At 47.6% G+C, this 18496-nt stretch overlaps 1 pseudogene; it reads left to right on the plus strand.

Annotated features, from left to right (window-relative positions):
* LOC149329471 (TNF receptor-associated factor 3-like) overlaps positions 1-12250 on the plus strand; it is a 42611-nt pseudogene extending 30361 nt beyond the window's left edge.
* The last annotated feature ends 6246 nt before the right edge of the window (positions 12251-18496 follow it).

The following is an 18496-nucleotide window of genomic DNA, read 5'->3' on the forward strand; positions in this document are numbered from 1 at the left end:
TGAATACTTGCGCTCCGCCTGGGTCAATGTTCGCGAGCGGAACCCGATTGGCCTGTGAATGTTACCAGTCGTGTGAAACAAGACAGCTCCCACACCGTACGAAGATGCATCACATTCAAGCTTAAGTTCCTTCGAAGGGTCGAAATGAACGAGAACCTTGTTGTTTTAAGGCTGTCCTTGGCACGTTCAAACGCGAGCTCTTGAGGCTGTTTCCATTGCCAACGTGCATTTTTTTCAAGCAGCTGATACAATGGACCAAGTGTGGTTGACATGTTCGGCAGAAACCTCGCGTAAAACGTAACCATACCCAAAAATGCACGTAGCTCGCTGACATTACAGGGGCTCGGCGCCTGCATGATAGCGTCAAGGTTTTTCTCTGTGGGATGAAGGCCATCACGATGGATGCGATGACCAAGATAAGTTACCGGTGGGGTACGCAACTTGCACTTATCGATCCTTAGCTTTACACCGCACTCTCGGAAGCGCTCCAAGACGTTTTTGAGCCTCTCACCGCTGTCACTCGCTCTCTCGGAAATGAGCACATAGTCAAGATAAGCCTGCGCTCCTGGAAGGCCAGCCAAAACTTCATCCATTTTTCTTTGGGATATTGCGGGTGCAGAGGCTATCCCGAAAGGAAGCCTATTGTAGCAAAATAGCCCTTTTGGCGTATTAACGTGGTAACGAAAGAGTTAATGACGCAAACTTTCTTCGCGTTATCGTCTAAAGCCACTTGGCTGTATGCATCCCGTAAATCAAGAGTGCTGAAATAGTCCCCATCATGAAGTTGGGCAAACATATCCTCAATGATTGGCAATGGGTATTGCTCTGTTGCACACGCTGGATTTACCGTGGCCTTGAAATCGCCGCAGATTCTTACTGCACCGTCTTTCTTAAGCACTGTGACTATTGGCGTTGCCCATTCAGAATGAGCAACCGGGGACAGTACGCCCAGAGAAACTAAGCGGTCTAGTTCAAGTGACACTCGCTCGCGTAACGCGTATGGAATGGGTCTGGCCTTACAGAACTTGGATACGGCGCCTTCCTTCAGGTGCAAGCTGGCTGGAGGACCCTTGATAAGCCCCAGTTCCTCGGAGAACACGTCGTGGTAGTCATGGAATATGTTGTTCACGCTGGCTTCGCTTGCTTCTTTTGTTGACACGGAGTCCTCGACAAATCGAACCACAGGAACGCCTGCGCTGTTCAGCTGCTGGATTAATTCACGACCACAGAGGCTTGGTCCCGCACAGTCCAACACGGTCAGCGCACACTTTACTGTCGCCCCTTTATGGCAAACCTGGAGCGCAAGCTCCCCAACTATTGGAAGGCGTCCTGTGTAGGACGATAAATTCAGGCTGGACAGTTTGAGTTTCGGCCATTGCTCGCGATGCTTATCGTACAGCTGACGCGGAATGACACAAACGGGCGACCCATTATCGACTTCCATGCTAAGCTGCACGCCTCCCCAGGCAAATGTTCGGCGGATCGGTGGTTCCAGACAGTTTTTTCGTTGAGATACCAAAGTCCAAATGTGGGCGGCATCGTGTTCCTCGACTACTGGGGTTTCCACTGCCACAATATCATTAACCGGCGTTTTTTCACTTACCCACTCCGCCCGCTTCCGATCTCTTAACGTTACACCTATCATTTTTTTTCATACCTCGCTGCGTTGTCCTTAACTTCAGCTGAACCCTCTTTGTTAGCCTCCACGTTTCTGCCACATATGTGAGTACCGGTAATATACACTTGTATACTTTTCTCTGAGGGATATTGGTAAACTGCCATTCATGATCTGAGATAACCTGCCATATGCGCTCCACCCCATTCTAATTCTTCTAGTTATTTCCCTCTCATGATCTCGACCTGCTCGATCTGTCGGTGGAGGGCGGCGGTAGTCACGGCGGTGAGCCTCGCGCTCCTCTCACCAGTGGCGCTGCAGTCGAGGTGACGTCATACCAGCTGCGAAAAAATGGGCCCCCAGCTCGATCTGTCGGCGGAGGGCGGCGGTCATGGAGGAAGGTAAAAAAAGGGGGAGAGGCCCTTTCCACTCAATACCCTGGGAGAAAAGTGTGAAGGAAATCACGTGGTTTTTTTCTCGATTGGGAGGCCATCTTGTCCCTGCAGCTTGGCGATGGCGTCGTAGTTGCTGTTTACAAACCGGGCGATAGCAGACGGCCGCGGCGTAGCATTTGCGGTGCGGCGTATTCGTACTTTCCTCAACTGCTCGAGTTAGTTTTTTTTCGTGCTCACAGGCTGACGTTGGCGCCGTTCACTCATATCTCAGGTTGAATTCGCTGCAAAACTCTCGTAGTTGCGTGCATTGATTTCAACGCGCTCGGCGACAATGATCGCACGGGCATTTCGTCTACTCAGTCACTGCTCGGAGCCGTCGGGAGACCGCCGCTGCATACGCGCTGTTCGTTCACCAGTGATTCAATACGGCGTGCGCTAGAGCGGTCGTCGGCGCATTGTGCGGACGTTTCGCGTCCTGTTCACCGCTGTACAGGCTGCTCACCACTGTACGTGCAGTGTGTGTGTGCCATTCGCGCTCCCGTTTACATTGGCAGTGAAACCTCGTTGCTACCTATGCGTGTTCTTGCAACGCTCCATCGAATGTCACTGAAGTTGGTATAACTGTCATTTTCGTTTTTCGGTGATTGAGCTTGTTAGAGCGGCGGTGGCCATGACATGGGCGGAGAGCGATATTGTAAAGGAAGCAGTTGCTCTCGCTTTACTCTTAGTATACAGAAACTTTGTTACATGCCTATTTGAAGCGTGTAACGTTTGAAGCGTGTAACGTTTGAAGCGTGTAACGTTTGAAGCGTGTAACGTTTGAAGCGTGTAACGTTTGAAGCGTGTAACGTTTGAAGCGTGTAACGTTTGAAGCGTGTAACGTTTGAAGCGTGTAACGTTTGAAGCGTGTAACGTTTGAAGCGTGTAACGTTTGAAGCGTGTAACGTTTGAAGCGTCTAGCGAGCTATTTGCTTCAGGGACGTGCCGGGCTCAAGTGTGTTCGTTCATATCGTGGCCAATTCTGTGTTTCTGGTTGCGCACTATGTTTAGACCGGTTTCCTGTAGCAGGTTTGCAATTACTTTTCTAGCTGATGTCATGGCCAAGAAGTGCGAAAAAGGCGAAGCTCTAACTGAATTTCGAGGCCTTTTCGCACATGTGTTTATTGTGCCCATGTCCTGTAATAGTGTTATTTTTCGTAAAAAGTACTTAGTGAAATGAGGATCCACATGTGCACTGAATTTCATTGTTGCCTGTGGTAATTGTGTTCAGGAAAGTAAAAACAGCACTAAATTTTACACAAACCACACAGAATGACGGACTGCGCCCCTCCTGTCAGTCTTTCTGTGTGGTTTGTGTAGAATATAGTCCTGTTTTTACTTTCCTGAACACAATGTCACACCAACTAGGCCAGGAAAAGGGCCCGTGGTTATGTTGAAGAATAATAATTTGATGCATTCATTACGGGCGATAGATCGACATTCATTGCCTGTATTGTCCATCACAAGTAAAGTGTGCTACTATGCCATGACATTACAAGCTAGTATTCCACCAAGTACAGAAAAGCGGAGCGTACAGCTGCAGCTCTGCACATTAAATATCAAACATAGCATTGAAATGAGGCACAACACCATGAAACTTATACTGCAGCCACTGGGTACTCCTAAACTTCTAGAAGTCTGAAAAGCTACGGTCATATACCGGGTGTCCAAGCTAAATGTAACCAAACTTTTAAAAAAGGCGAAGTGTCCTAGTCAAGTGAAAGACTCAGGGTTGTTCATAGTCGCATGGCCTACTTTTGAGTATTTTTTCGCTTTTCAAAGTTACTTAATTAGTTATGTTTAATTAGCTAACTTTTTAATTATTAACTTCAGGAAGAAAGTGTCAATGCAAAAGTTCTAGATGACCTCGAAAAACCGCTAGTAGTGCTGTTTCCGTCAAGTTACCATTTACGTAGCTTCACTTATTGGCCTTAGAAAAAAGTCACGTGACCAGCTGCTCGCTTACTTCTCTGCCCCAATGTGCACCCAAAGTCTCATCGAGGAGAGGACATCAGAATAAATGGATTTTATTCTTTAAGGCGCGTCTTGGGACGTTGAAGTCGCACAGTTGTCATGTGGAAGCTTTTTCTTATTGTGCGGGTTATGGGTAAAGGCCGGTAAAAAACTACTTTACGTAAATATTACTTTGCTGCAAATGTCTCCGTAAGCTGTTTCTCAAAGTAATCTACAACTTTTCCATTCACACTTTGTTCCTCAAGTCAATAATTAAAAAGTTAGCTAATTAAGCTTAACTAATTAATCAACCTTGAAGAACGAAAAAAATACTGCAGACTAGGTCACGCGACTCAAAACAACCCTCATTTGGTTTCAGACAGCTAGGACACCCCGTGTTTTTTAAAAGCTTGGTTACATTTAGATGGGACACCTGGTATATTATGCACAATACTATATAGATCTGTGGGTGTGAAACATATGCTATGCTGCCATACTACAAAGGGCGCATTTACAGAGGGGACAGTGACATTTTAAGCGCATATTTCTTGAAATTTTTTCATTGAGAAAAAGGTGTTCAGAATGGTTGTCCTATGTAATATTTAAGTCTTTTGGAAAAAAGCGACCACCCCCCCCCGCCCCCCCTCGTCCATAAATCCTCCCCTCCCGTCTACTATGTGCACTTTGGCCCTCTCCATTTCTGTCGCCTCTATGAGTGGCTTTTGAATTGTTGAATCAAAAGTCATTGTTGGCACAGCCACCATTACAACACGTTATGATACATTTTGTTTTCAGGGTCAAGAACTCAAACTTTTTAGTATATTTGCCCCTCCTCACTGCTGTATGAGAAAGCATTCCTTGCTTTTCCAGCCGCACAAAAACATGCTATGAAGACAAGTATGGTATTCAACACCAACAACAAAATAGTGCAGAATTTTTCTTACCCTAACTGCTGCAGCAGAATGCACTGTTGACACTGCCAGCTTCCAAAACGCATGCAATGGAGGCAGATTGCAACATTCAGCAACAAGAGCTGCAATAAAAGGCAGGTTCAACACTTAGGTGGGGCGCGTGGCCATGCATGTCAGCATTGTTCACTGCTGAATCGAAAGCAGACACGTGCACAATTCAGCGACAAAGATTCATTAAAATATTTGTCTTAGCTGCTAGCTCATTTCAATGCCTTTACGTTTTTCATATCAGTGGCATGCACTGCTTTGCTGGTTTCGGACTGATTTAGTTGTAGACTTCGCGTATTATTTTGTTTACTTAGTAAATACGCAAAAACATGGAAGCATTGGTATCAGTTAACATGATTTTTAAGACATACGAATATATATTTTTTCATTTTAAAGAATACATATTTCACTGTTCTAGACAGTGAACTTTATACAATGCACAATGGCATTCTCAATGGCAATGCAGTTATTCTTGCGTTTGATCCCTCCGCAAATTCTGAGGAGGCCGCGCTGCAACACGAGCCCCCCCCCCCCCCCCCCCAAACAAAATTTCTGGCTACACCACTGCCTTATAGTCTGTGCCATCAGAAAACAAAAAAACATAGAATAAAGTGGCGAGGGATAATGCATGTCAAGATGGGTCACCGCAGTAATTGAAAGCCAAGGGCACTTCCTGCGCTTGCAGGAGTTGAGATTTTTTCCCGGCTGCTACTAATTGTGACCAGGGTCGAGCAGTTGGAGACGGCACGAATACCACGAAGTACGAAGCAGTCACTGGAAGTAGCCGCCTGTCTCACACGGAGATTTCCGCTTTAACTTTTCCGCTTACGAACACCAGCATAGGGCACCCTGGACCGAAGAGTAGCCGAGGACCACTAGCGCGGGGGCCTGTTCCCATGCGGTAGCACGCTCCTTCGTTGGCTCTGAAACGCGCGCGCAATCGGCGCGGCGACGAAATGTAAACACGAGCCCGTCGGGACAAGATGGCGCCGAGCTTGTTTCCGGCTTCACAAAATGTCCCGTGATGGCCTCTCCTCTAAATTTTCCTTCCTCCAAGCTGGCGGTAGTCACGGCGGTGAGCCTCGCGCTACTCTCACCAGTGGCGCTACGGTCGAGGTGACGTCATACGAGCTGCATAAAAAAGGGCCCCCAGCTCGATCCGTCGGCGGAGCGCGGCGGTAGTCACGGCAGTGAGCCTCGCGCTCCTCTCAACAGTGGCGCTACGGTCGAGGTGACGTCATATGAGCTGCATAAAAAAGGGCCCCCAGCTAGATCCGTCGGCGGAGCGGGGCGGGTAGTCACAGTGGATCTTTCTCACTGTGTACAAAGATACTTTGCCATGCCGTCTACTGCCAATCAGAAGAAGGCAGCTCGCCAGTGTGAAGCCAGGAAGAAAGAACGAGCTTTCGCAACCTACCGGGCTTAACCAAAGTAAGCCTCTGCCAATTTTTTGTAGCAACGTACGTACGTAGTCGTTTTATTGCGAAAGCAATACTACGCTCATGAACGGCCTTTGCGCAGCGGCGGCCGGTAGCCACGCGTGACCTTGTGAGGAAGTAACACTGCAGGTGGAATTTCCGCATCAAAATTCATTAGTTAAAGAAAAGAAATAAACGAGGCGGCATTTGCAGGAAAGGAAACTTTAATTTTAAGCATTGAAACGAAACGCGAAAAAGAAAACAAGAGAACAAGGAGGCAAAAGAAAAGGAAAACAAAACTCTGGCGAGAAGAGAGTCAAAAAAGGAGAATCACACTTAAATTTATTTGTCTCCCAGTGATGAGCCTGGTGCGTCGAGCGAGGAAGCGTGGCTGGGCGACGGGGCAGTGTTTAGGCACGTTTCGGGTTCCCTTCGTTGACACCCGTTTGGAGGCGTTCTCTACGGCGGCCTCAACGCTGACGTAGAAAATAGTCAGCGTCTGTGTGCTCCGGCATGGCCCCCAGGTCAGGTAGCCCGGGTATGCAGCGCAGATGTCAGAGGCGACCAGTCCTGAGAAGCTGTCGGCTGGGAGGAGAGAGATGCGCCTAGGTCTCATGGCTGAGGCACCCGACTACGGCTGTCCGGGTCTGGTCACCCGCACGTCTGCAGCCGGGGCCCAAGCCTGGGAACTCGGGGACCCAGCAGAACACGTCCACCTCTGTCGCCGACCGCCGTCTTCCTCTTCTCGCCCGCACGTTCTCTCTGCCACATATTCCCTACCTTTTCTTCACCGTCCGCCTCCCGTGCGTCTTGTGTCGCCGCAGTGTGGCGCTGGCTCCTTACAGACCTGTAGACGCGGCGCACAGCGTTCCTTCAGTTGTAGGCGCTGCATTTTTGCTTTCGCAACCTACCAGGCTAGAGCTAAGCCCCCGCATATTTTTCAATTTTTCATATGTAGAATAAATCCTCAAAAATCAGAAGCCATTCTGTTTGCTTCAAAAAACAAACCAGTAAGTTTGATTGGCGGGCTTCGCTTGGGCAGCTCTACAATCGATATAGTAAAAGAGCACAAGGTTTTAGGAGTGGTACTATCGCACTTATGACTTGGGATGCGCATATACAGCAACTGGTGAAAAACCTCTCTTCCGCCGTTGGCTTAGTACGTCGATCTCGAGATATTTTTCCGACTAACATTAAACTTCAAGTTTTTCACTCCGTCTTTCGGTTGCACATTAATTTGGGCCACGACTACTAAAAAAAAAACATAACTCTACTACACAGGCTCGAAAAGAAAGCTGTTCATTGCATTGCTAATGTTTCATACTTTCACCACACTCATGACCTCTTTAATCAGTTCAAGTTGTTCAGTATACAACAGATTTACGATTACCGTCTACTGTACCTGCTGTACTTCTCTAGTTTATCTTACCAGCAGTTCCTGAAGGAGCTGTGTACTCTTACTTTGCAAACTCGCACCTATCGAACCAGGTCGTCTGAGGAATGGTTTGTACCGCGCCCACGCACTAATTACCTTCTGCAAACATTAACGTACAACGTACCATTTCTATTAAACAAGATTAAAACACAATTTTCAGGTTCCATTGCCCTAACGCGCACAGCTTTGCGTAGCATGTTTGTTTCTGGGCAATTTTCTAAGACTGCGTTATGATTTTGAGTGGTAATTGTGAAATTGGCCACAGAGTGAGTGTGTGTTTGCCTTCTCATGGGGATCTCACGTGTGAAACGCTTTATGGTACTAATTTTATTCGTTTATTGCGTAGTTTTATTGTAGTGCACATTGTTCTTTTGTGGCGTAGTTAAGTTGATAAATGAAGTCCGTGTATTCCATTACAATATTCACTTGCATTTTAACTATTGTACTCAGTAAGTAGGACACTGTATGTATTCTGTGTCATAATGTCATGTGTGTTATTTTCCACTTAACGTCATCTTCAACGAGCGGGGAGCCGATCGCCGGTAAAGAGGAAGAGGCTCGGTGGAAAATCGCTCGTGAGCCCGGCCGCGACCGCTTGGACTGTACCTGGCGCCTGCCTGCTCTCCTGTGGTCTCCAGTGTCCCCACGACCCGCGTCGCTTGAACGACCCGTGACATTCTGGTGGAGGTGCTGTCTTATGCGACGCCATCCCCTACCTCCCGCTTCGCAGAGTCCCATTCCCAGCCCGGGCCGCCGCCCCTCCGCTGAGGAGGCCGAGATACGTGCCAGCAGGCGAATTCAAGGACTCGGCCCCGAATTCGGCCTCTTGCCGCACCTTACAACAAGGTCCGTTCCGGCAGTGCACATGGCTCGGTCTACCGTGAGCCAAGGCCTGCAGACGGATTCTTCGCCCGTGCCTGCCGTGGTTTACGTCCCTGTCGCTCCTCGTTCAGCTCTCCCGTTCCGTGGTGAAGCCTCCGAAGACATCGACGATTGGCTTCAGCACTATGAACGCGTGGCCCGCTACAACGGCTGGTCTGCGGAACATTGCCTGCAAAACTTGTACTTTTGCCTTGAGGGCACTGCCCGTCACTGGTTTGAGAACCACGAGCACACCCTTACGTCGTGGGATACTTGCAAGGCACAACTGCGACTCACTTTTGCTAACCAGCATCGCCGCCAACGCGCAGAGGACCTCCTGCAAACCAGGTTCCAGGGACCCGATGAAACCGTCACAAGCTTCGTCGAAGACGTGTTGCGCCTTAGTGCCCGAGCCGATCCCCGCGCCACGGAGGATAAGAAGGTGCGCATTCTTATGCGAGGAGTGAAGTCAGACATTTTCGGCGGTCTCATTCGGGACCCTCCCACAACCGTGGCCGGCTTTATATCCGAGGCGACTAACATCGAGCGCGCCCTGGCAGCCAGAGCAGATCATTATCGTCGGCTTGCTGGAGTTTCTACCGCTTCCAGTCTTTGCGCTGACCACCCGGGTGGCTTACCCGCGTGTGTGTTATTTTCCACCGAGCCTCTTCCTCTTTACCGGCGATCGGCTCCCCGCTCGTTGAAGATGACGTTAAGTGGAAAATAACACACATGACAATATTTCATTCGTATTTGAATTATTGTAGTGCATATGATGTGTTGTGTTGTGTTGCACATTTCATTTGTATTTGAATTATTGTAGTGTATATGAAGTCGCTGCTGCCAAAATGGTTCCCTGATCTAGTCAAGCTGTCCTCACAGCTTTTTGTCACGGAAGCCGTCAACATTGTATCAGTGTTGAAAATAAATTTGATTTGATGTGTTTTGAAAAAGTTAATTTGTTTATCACGACAAATTATTCAAATCGGACGAGCTACAAAAGTGGTACTGCAGCCTAAGATAAACCCCTATAACATCCATGCAGTTTTAGTTCTGAAGAACACTTAGTTTTTTCTGAAATCTTGGTCCAAGTTAGCTGGGACACTCTTTATATGCTGCTCCGTCAACGCGTGGAACAGGCGTAGTGAAAGTTATAAATTGGTGCTAGCTTGCTTGAATTGCTCGCAGATATGTTACGAATGTTTATAGAGGAGGTCCAGTGTAAATTTAGCCAAGGGTTAAAAAATAAGACATTTGAGGTAGGCCAGGGAAACCGCTTACATACAGCTACCAGCCGGCTTGCGTATCCTAGGCCATTTTCTGTTCTGTAAGCAATTAATTAACCATCAGGCTGACTACGCCCACTGCAGGGCAAAGGCCTCTCCCATGTCTCTCCAATTAACCCTGTTCCTTGCCAGTTGCGGCCACTGCATCCCCGCAAACTTCTTTATCTCATCCGCCCACCTAACTTACGGCCGTCCCCTGCTACGTTTGCCTTCTCTTCGAATTTACTCCGTTACCCTAAAGGACCAGCGGTTGTCTTGCCTTCGCATTACATACCCTGCCCAAGTCCATTTCTTCCTCTTGATTTCGATTACAATGTCCTTAACCCGCGTTTGCTCTCTCACCCACTACGCCATCTTCTGATCTCTTAACGTTAAACCTATCACTTTTCTTTCCATAGCTCGCTGCGTTGTCCTTAACTTAAGCTGAACCCTCTTTGTTAGCCTCCACGTTTCTTAAGGTAATTTTTCTTAAGATTAAGATAATTTTTCTAAATGCGTAAATATGGACTTTATACAGCAGATGTGAATAGCAAAGTTGGAGAGCACCTTCAGAAACACCCATTCCATTTATTTGCGATAAATAAAGCCTCACGTGTATCTTTTTTCCGAGCTGCAAAGAAAGGCCGCGAAATAAAAAAAAAGTCGCGTGACTATTGCATTCGCTCACCACGATTGCGGTTTTCTCAACCGTGGCTTGAAAGAACGAAATCAGCTGCTGGTACGGCGCGACGACCTCATTGTTCTTGAAGGCCGATATGTCGATGGTGGTTGCTGCGCACGCGCGAGCAAGTGTGCTAGCGCGGGGGGGGGGGGAATTTGCACTTTCTACATTTCCTTCACTTTTTCATTGCAGGTCAAGTGCTGGAACGAAGACAACGGCTGTGAGGCAGTGCTGGCTGCTTCCACGCTCTCCGAGCATTTCCAGCGGGAATGTCGACACCACCCTGCGCGTTGCCCCAAGTGTTCGGCCTCGGTTCTGTGCAGCGACGTGTGCTCACACCTGAGATCGGAGTGTGCAGCACCGGCGACGCCTCTTGCTCCAGAACCTGGCCATCAGCCCAGCGACACGGAAGATACATTACTTTCGACATCATTCCAACAAGTCATTCAGGAGCTAGCGGAGGAAATGAGAGAGCATCTTGGGCAGCTGATTGCTGAGGTTCTAGGCCAAGGTGATAGACTGAACGAAATGTCTCACGGGATAAACACCTTTAAAGAAGCGCTCAGAGATGAATTTGCCCAAGCAACGAGAAAAATCCAGGAGAATGTGAAAAGGAGTGTGCACGAATCCGCCAGTGGTAACGAGCAGTTGAAAGAGCACTTGATAACGCGTACTGATAATCTTTCGAGCAACCTAAACAAACTGGAAAAAATGGTTAAATATGAGCTGACGACTGCAAAGAAACTGAGCTGTGGCAATTGCTCGCGTATTCTGGCATCAGTTCATCAAATGAAAGTTCAAACTCTGGATAATAGCGAGAGGACTCTGGACCGCATGAAGACATTGCTTGCAAGGGATGAACCACGAGGAGCGCATAGAATCTTCTATGTCCAAGGAGTGAACTCGCTCGATGAACGAGCGCTGAGAGAAGGTCTTGCTTTCTACGAGAGCGACCCGATGTACATGTGTGGCTACTGCATGTCACCTGCAGTCTATTTGATAAAGGATGGCGAATCTGTGCGCCTGCATGCCGGTCTCCGCTTGCAGAAGGGTGACAACGACGACACTGTTGAGTGGCCATTCCAGCACAAAGTACGGCTGGGCGTAATAAACCCACAAGATAAGAGGCAGTATCTCGTTGAAATTAAGCCACCCCGTGGATATCCATCCATACAAAAGCCTACAACACGAAGCAACCAAGCATTTTTTTTCAATGATCCGTCGTTCAATGTTCGCACTCTAAGGCTCAACGGCTTCCTGGTCGATGACCAGCTTCAGATTAAGTGGGAAGTCCTGCCGTGAGTTCCGCTGGAGAAAGTCGTGCGATGCAAGCCATTCCATTCCACGGGCATTGCTTTCAGCAGTTTGATGTCAATGCGTAGCGCATCCGGCGTGGACAACTTCCTCCGTCTATTCGATTTCGTCCCTGAAGTGCATGCGTTCAGTTCTCTTCTTTTCTTTTAGTCAGGTCTAATCTGAAGAAATCGCATTAGTTGCAACTAAAACTTGTGGCGCATTGTCCTAAGCGCAGAATGTTTATCTAGTTATTTTGTTAAGCACACTTTTTCGCTTTGTGTTTGACTGGGTAACTAATCTTCTGTAATTGGGCCCGCGTCAGCCACACAGGACCGAAAACAGAAAATGTTACTCGGAAATGGTACTGAATGCTTATGAGGATGGATGGTGCGTAACGAAATAAACAGCTGGAATGCTTCAAAACACTGCGTTTTATTTGGGCAATGATCTTGAGGAATTGATTTCAGAATAAAAAGTAAATTCACGTTGTGAATTCATTCTTTAGTGTTTGGTCTTTGGTTTACTACGTGTTTAAGCCTCGGTATTCTGGAAAGCGCAACTTAGCAGGAGCTAAACAACCGCTGGTTACCTGTTCGGGTGACGAAAATAATAAAAAGCATTGATTTGACGTGTTGCAATCTTCATTTTTTTCCCGATCTAGTCTTTGTGGATGAGCCTGTCACAGTGGAGATATAACATTGACACGTGTATGATTTATCGAAGGATGCGAACATTCGTGTCTCAAAAAATTTGGCCGGCAGTGGAGCTTTAAAAGCACTTCTCATTATAGTGAGCGCCTAATATTCCGGTCAATGTTCAGTTTGTCATGGCGGTCCGATGGACCAAGACGCCTACAGCAAGGGAGCTTATTTTTAGCGTTGCCCCGAATCCTGGCGGCACCTTGATTTTTATCGAGCAGCTCTTAGCTCAACTTTTAACAAGTAGTTCGATCATGCGCAGTGGGAACGACGAATGCTTTATTGCTTTATAGTTGTTGCTTGGTTTTGCACAATATTTTTTCGAAAAGAATACGCCGCAATTAATCTCAGAAAAAAATGACAGTTGTTCTATTAATAGTTGCGCAGATATCGTCACTCTTTTGACGTTATGGTCAAGATATAAGGATCACTCCATGCTTAAACGATGAGGAAGTTGCGCCCTGCCTTTCCGATTTTAAGGAAATACATGAGAAGTCAGCACAACATGCGCAATGTTGTCCTGATGTATATTTGCCGGAAAAAACTTTATTCGTGAGGGGAGCGCTGTTTGAGCATTTTAAAATGGCGCGAAACAAAGCACTGCTCAGTAATTGAGAAAAAATAAAATTTTACAGCACCGTCTTAAATTTTTTTTAATGACATTGCAAAGATTCTGGCTTTCTTCGTGAATCGAGTCATGCATCTTTATACACATTAAATATTTTTTAGAATATATGCAAATGTAAAATCTATACCATTTCGTTCTTTTGTTTTTATGAAATAGCTCTCTGAAATTAGAAAACATGCGCTTTGCTTCCCTGGACGTCTGTTACCTGTAAAATTTATTACAACTGATGAAACTGAGTACGTCGAAGTAAACAATTCATACTCTAATAGCAGAAAAGTGAGCTTTGAACCAAGAACACCCTTATATTTAAACTGAGGTGGTCCAGGTTAAAAAGAAACGTGGCGGTTTCAAAACAAATTTTTAAAGCGAGAAACATTTAAAGCGAGAAATAAAACCACTTTAGTTCGCCGTCTCCGCAGTCTTGCACCTTTAAAGGTGAAGCTAAAGAAACCGTAGATGTTGCTAACATCTGACTGAGACCTGTCCCTAGTGAAGAAATGCGATAGGCGAGGTCGTTTTTTCTTTTGAAGATTGAATTACCAACTTTGGAACTTAGGAGCCAAAAGCAGAAAACGAGGAAATTCAACGCGCTGAGTCATGTGGACCCCGACTAAGGTGGAGTAGCCGGCACGGCATCCATAACACCAATGCTTTATACAGGGTGTTTAATCTAAGACCTTACACAGGTTTGAAAAATGGGCTTTTGAGTCTGAAGAGCGTTTTTTTCGGCATAGCATATTCAGCGGTGAAGTGCATCAGAATGGACCTAATATGTGCTAACTATCAGGCAGCCTAATATTGAATAGTTAACTTTCTAACTGTTACTGTCACTCTCCTTGATTGTATAGAAGCGTGTAGCCCACCGTAATCTTCAGATCAGTTCTTGGAATTTCGAAAACGTGGTTACCCAAGGCGCTGCGACCCAACAAATTTTGGCTCTTGCGACGAGCTACGTGCACTGGAGAGGTTGCTTTGCCTGCAAGCTTCTCGAAAACGCACTATTTTGACGCGATGTCGCCAAAATTTGTCAGGCTAAAACGTCGAGGGTAACCGCGCTTTCGAAATTTTATAAACTGTTGCGGATATAAATTACGGTGGGCTACATTCCCCTGAATAAATAAGAAGCCTAAATGTAATAGTTAAAGAGACAACTATTCAATATTAGTTAAGAAGCCTCGTAATTAGCACGTTTTAGTTTTATTCTCATGCACTACACTGCTGACAGTGCTCTGGCGAAAAAAGCGCTCTTGTAACTCAAGATGTCTATATTGAAAAATTGTGTAGAGTTATAGGTAAAACACCGTGTATATGTCCGTATAATATCGCATAGATGGTGTGCCTCGGAGCGCACGTGACAAAACGCAGTCAGAACCTCTGCGGGAGGCAACGCCAAACACGCTGGTGGCGACGGCCAGTTCAGTTTTCGATCACATGGATGAACGATGATCCTCTTTAAATGTAAGTCAGTCTGCCTTTTCTGTGGATTCTGATGTCAGCGAGTGAGGAAATCATGTTATTCCGTAAGCAATACTGCGCCAGGTTTCGAGCCGTCTCGTGGGCCCCGGCAGTGGCCACGGTTGACCTTGAACAGCGTTGCTTCAGCCGCGCTCCAACAGAAGGCAGCGCCGTCGGCGCGACGCGCGGCAGCGGTGTCGAGCAGTTTGCTTTGTCTACGACAGATGGCGCCACTAGGAGGTCCGCCATAGGGTGCCTCGATGCCCGCCACTTCTGGGCTTCGAAGCTGGCGTTAGCAGCACTGGAGCGCAGTGCATCGACGGCATTCGAATGATATCGGTTAAGCAATTAGCCTCATTTCTACTCAGACCACATAAGCAAAAAATTGCTGAGGCTCAGCTTGGCTAAGCCTGGGGAATGCGAAGCATATTAGTGGCTAGGCTTGGTAATACATGGCTTTCCTTGGTTGAATACTTGGTCATTTTAATACAACCGCTAGAAGCCTTCGTCGTGGGGGAAGACAACGGCGTGGCTACAGCGGAACGCCGACTAACCCCGAGACGCGCGTTGGGTGAGCGCCTGGATTGCCACAGAAGCCGCGTCTGCCTGCCCGGTGTAGCGAGCGTTTCACCTACACCGAGTGTAAACGCGCGTTCGCAATGCGCGGGAATGCGCGGGTGTGACGGCTAGGGGTCCCACGGCGACGGCGCAAGGTGGAGGCCGGCTCTCTCATCCGATGTCACGTGGTGTGACGTCACGGTGTCACGTGGCGTGACGGCTAGGGGTCCCACGGCGACGGCGCGAGGTGGAGGCCGGCTCTCTCATCCGATGTCACGTGGTGTGACGTCACGGTGTCACGTGGTGTCACGGCTAGGGGTCCACGGCGCCGGCGTGAGTGGTAGCTCTAGCAATATGCTTCGCATAAAAATAAAACCGATTAGGAAATTGGTCGAGTTAGGGAATCGAACCAGGGTCACCGCAGTGCGAGACGAGCACACTAACCACTCCGCCAGGCCAGCTCGATAGTTTGAAAAAAACACTGGCGCGTCTAGTGAATACGGTGTCTTCGTTCACTCGCATCTTCCTTCCTTCCCGTTACGGCGAGGTACAGGTGTCCACCGAGATATGCGAGACTGGTACATTTCCTTTCCTCAAAAACCAATTTACCGACGAGCAAGGCGTACAGCCGAACGGGCGATGGCGTTCTGTGGACTCCCTGGCAGCGTGGCGGAATGGTCACGGGACGAAATACGGCGGCGCCCATGCTCCCGCCCTGTTAAGCGTCTATAAATGCGCGCTTGCCTTGTCGTGAATGCTTTGCTATGCAATCCTCTAAGGAGAAGTGGATAGATGGATGGAAACAACTTTATTACACAAAAAAATTTTTCCAGGGTGGTCCCCTACTGGTCCAGGAGTCCACGGGCTTGTGCTTCGCGTAAAGCCCGATCCACCAGCCATTTCTGGCCGGCGGGCTGAGCGGTCCGTAAAGCAGCCTCCCAGGAAGAATGAGTGGGATCGTGGATGGGGGGTACTGCCTTTGGGAAAGGACATTCCCAAAGGTAGTGGAAAAGTGTGGATCTGGGCACGCCACAGGTGCTACAAGCAGGAGGAAAGGTGGGGTGAAAGTATGAGAGAGCGGCCGCCGCGGTGGCTCAGTGGTTATGGTGCTCGGCTGCTGACCCGAAAGACGCGGGTTCGATCCCGGCCGCGGCAGTTGAATTTCTTTGTAGGAGAAATTCTAGAGGCCCGTGTACTGTGCGATGTCAGTGCATGTTAAAAAACCACAGGTGATCGAAATTTCCGGAGTCCTCCACTACGGTGACTTTCATAGCCTTAGTCGCTTTGGGACGTTAAAACCCATAAACCAAACCAAAGCATGAGAGACGGCGGGGAAAAATGAAGCAGCCTGTCTGTAACTGTGGCCATGTGGCGTTGGATAAGGGCAACAAGGTACTGTGGGGTGGTGGCAGTGTCATGCGGCTGAGTTTGTAAAGAGAAGTGACAACGGCATGAAGAAGCGAGAAAACGACAACGTGCACATCGCGCCAGAACAGAGTCAAAAACTTCTTGCAAACCGTTGTGTTAAGGATGCAGATCGGCGACAATGTTCTACCTCGCGGAGTGGTTCCACGTCATCGGTCACAGATGGTTCTTAACACCTGACTGCTCAGGAATGCCGCAATGGTACCAGGCGACGGCAAGGCGCCGAAGAATCGCCAGGAGAACGCGTGCAAACACTCGAAAAACAGCCGAAATGTTTCCCTGTAGCTGTAGTCCCGACTGCGGAGAAAGCGCAGTTGGAGCTACAGTCCACATCTTCTGGGCTTCCCCGTTGACGTCCCTAAGCCAGCGCTATCGCTAAGTAGTTTTGAGCAGAGGGATACTGCACTGCTCAGCTTTTAGCCGGCTGGCCAACGCAAGGACAATGAGCGAGCCACCGAGGTCATCGCGAGTGTCCTCTGACTGCCTAGCTTCAGCCTCAAGTTACGTTTTTAAAAGCAATAAAAATTTTCTCCTCCTCCTCCACTCGCTTGAAACCAAAATCATTTCGATTTAAACTTTAGAAATGAAAGGTGGTAAACTATTCCACTGACGCAGCGGTCCCTTGTATTTTTACTTGAACGACTTCAGGATGAAATATGCGGATGCTTACGGTTGAAAACGCACTTTTCCTAACTTCGGGGTAATTTTATTCGACGCATTCAGTTTCGTCTGCTGCAACATTTGGTGTAGTTAATAGTCATGTAGGGAAACAAAACGTTAATTTTTTAATTCCGGATAGCAAGTTTATATATTTTCATAAAAATATGACAAAATGGCAGAATTTTTACATCTGATATTTCAAAAAATATTTATACCGCACAAAAATACTTGGCCTGAATCACATGCAAAGCCAAAATCTGTCACTGAACTATTTATGGAGTGTTGTCGAAAAAAATTAGATTTTTGATAAGTTATTGGGCGCTGCTAAGCGTCACAGGGTTTCGAATTCTCCCCAACTGCGCTCACATCACGAGTAAACTATTTTCGGCAAAAACATTTAAGGCTTAGTTTACGACTTTCCAGTAAGTTTGGGCGTTTTTTTTTTAAAGGTGCACTGAAGAGAATTCTGAACTTGTCTTTTTGCCGCGGGAACTCGATCTACACGTTCCTAGCATTCTTAGAAACTGCGACTTATTGCCCTCTGTGGCCGATTTCCCTAATTAAATCGAATTAACGTCCGGCTCCCGCCTTTATTTTTTTTTAATTCTCCGCGTACGGTGGGCGGAGTCGACTAACGCGTGAAGTGCCTTTCAACCAGCTCAGTGGAGCCTTTGCTTTCGCTTTATTTTGTTTTTTATGTTTCCATGAATAAATAGTTTCATTCGCAGATAATATAGCCTCAAAATAAGCCCGCAGAAATAAAAATACGCGCGGACTGTCTGCTACTACGGACTACTACGTATTACTCCGGCAATGGCAGAGCGGCAAGCCGCCTCGGGACTGGGTGAAAGGCGCTCCACGCGTTGGTCGACTCCGCCCGCCGTACGCGGGAGAATTCAAAAAAAAAAAGAAGGCGGGAGACCGACGTTAATTCGATTTAATTATGGAAATCGGCCACACAGGGCAATAAATCGAAGTTTCTAAGAATGCTCGGAACGTGTAGATCGAGTTCTCGCGGCAAAAAGACAAGTTCAGATTCCTCTTCAGTGCACCTTTAACGAATCGGAGATGGTTCAGCGAAACATCTGGAACATTTGTCGTGAAATGACCTGAAAGCAAAGGCATGGTAACTCGACTGGTGAAAGGCAAGCACA

This window comes from Amblyomma mixtum, chromosome 9 (assembly GCF_055824585.1).
Source record: "Amblyomma mixtum isolate Tamu chromosome 9, ASM5582458v1, whole genome shotgun sequence".
Classification (NCBI taxonomy): Eukaryota; Metazoa; Arthropoda; class Arachnida; order Ixodida; family Ixodidae; genus Amblyomma; species Amblyomma mixtum.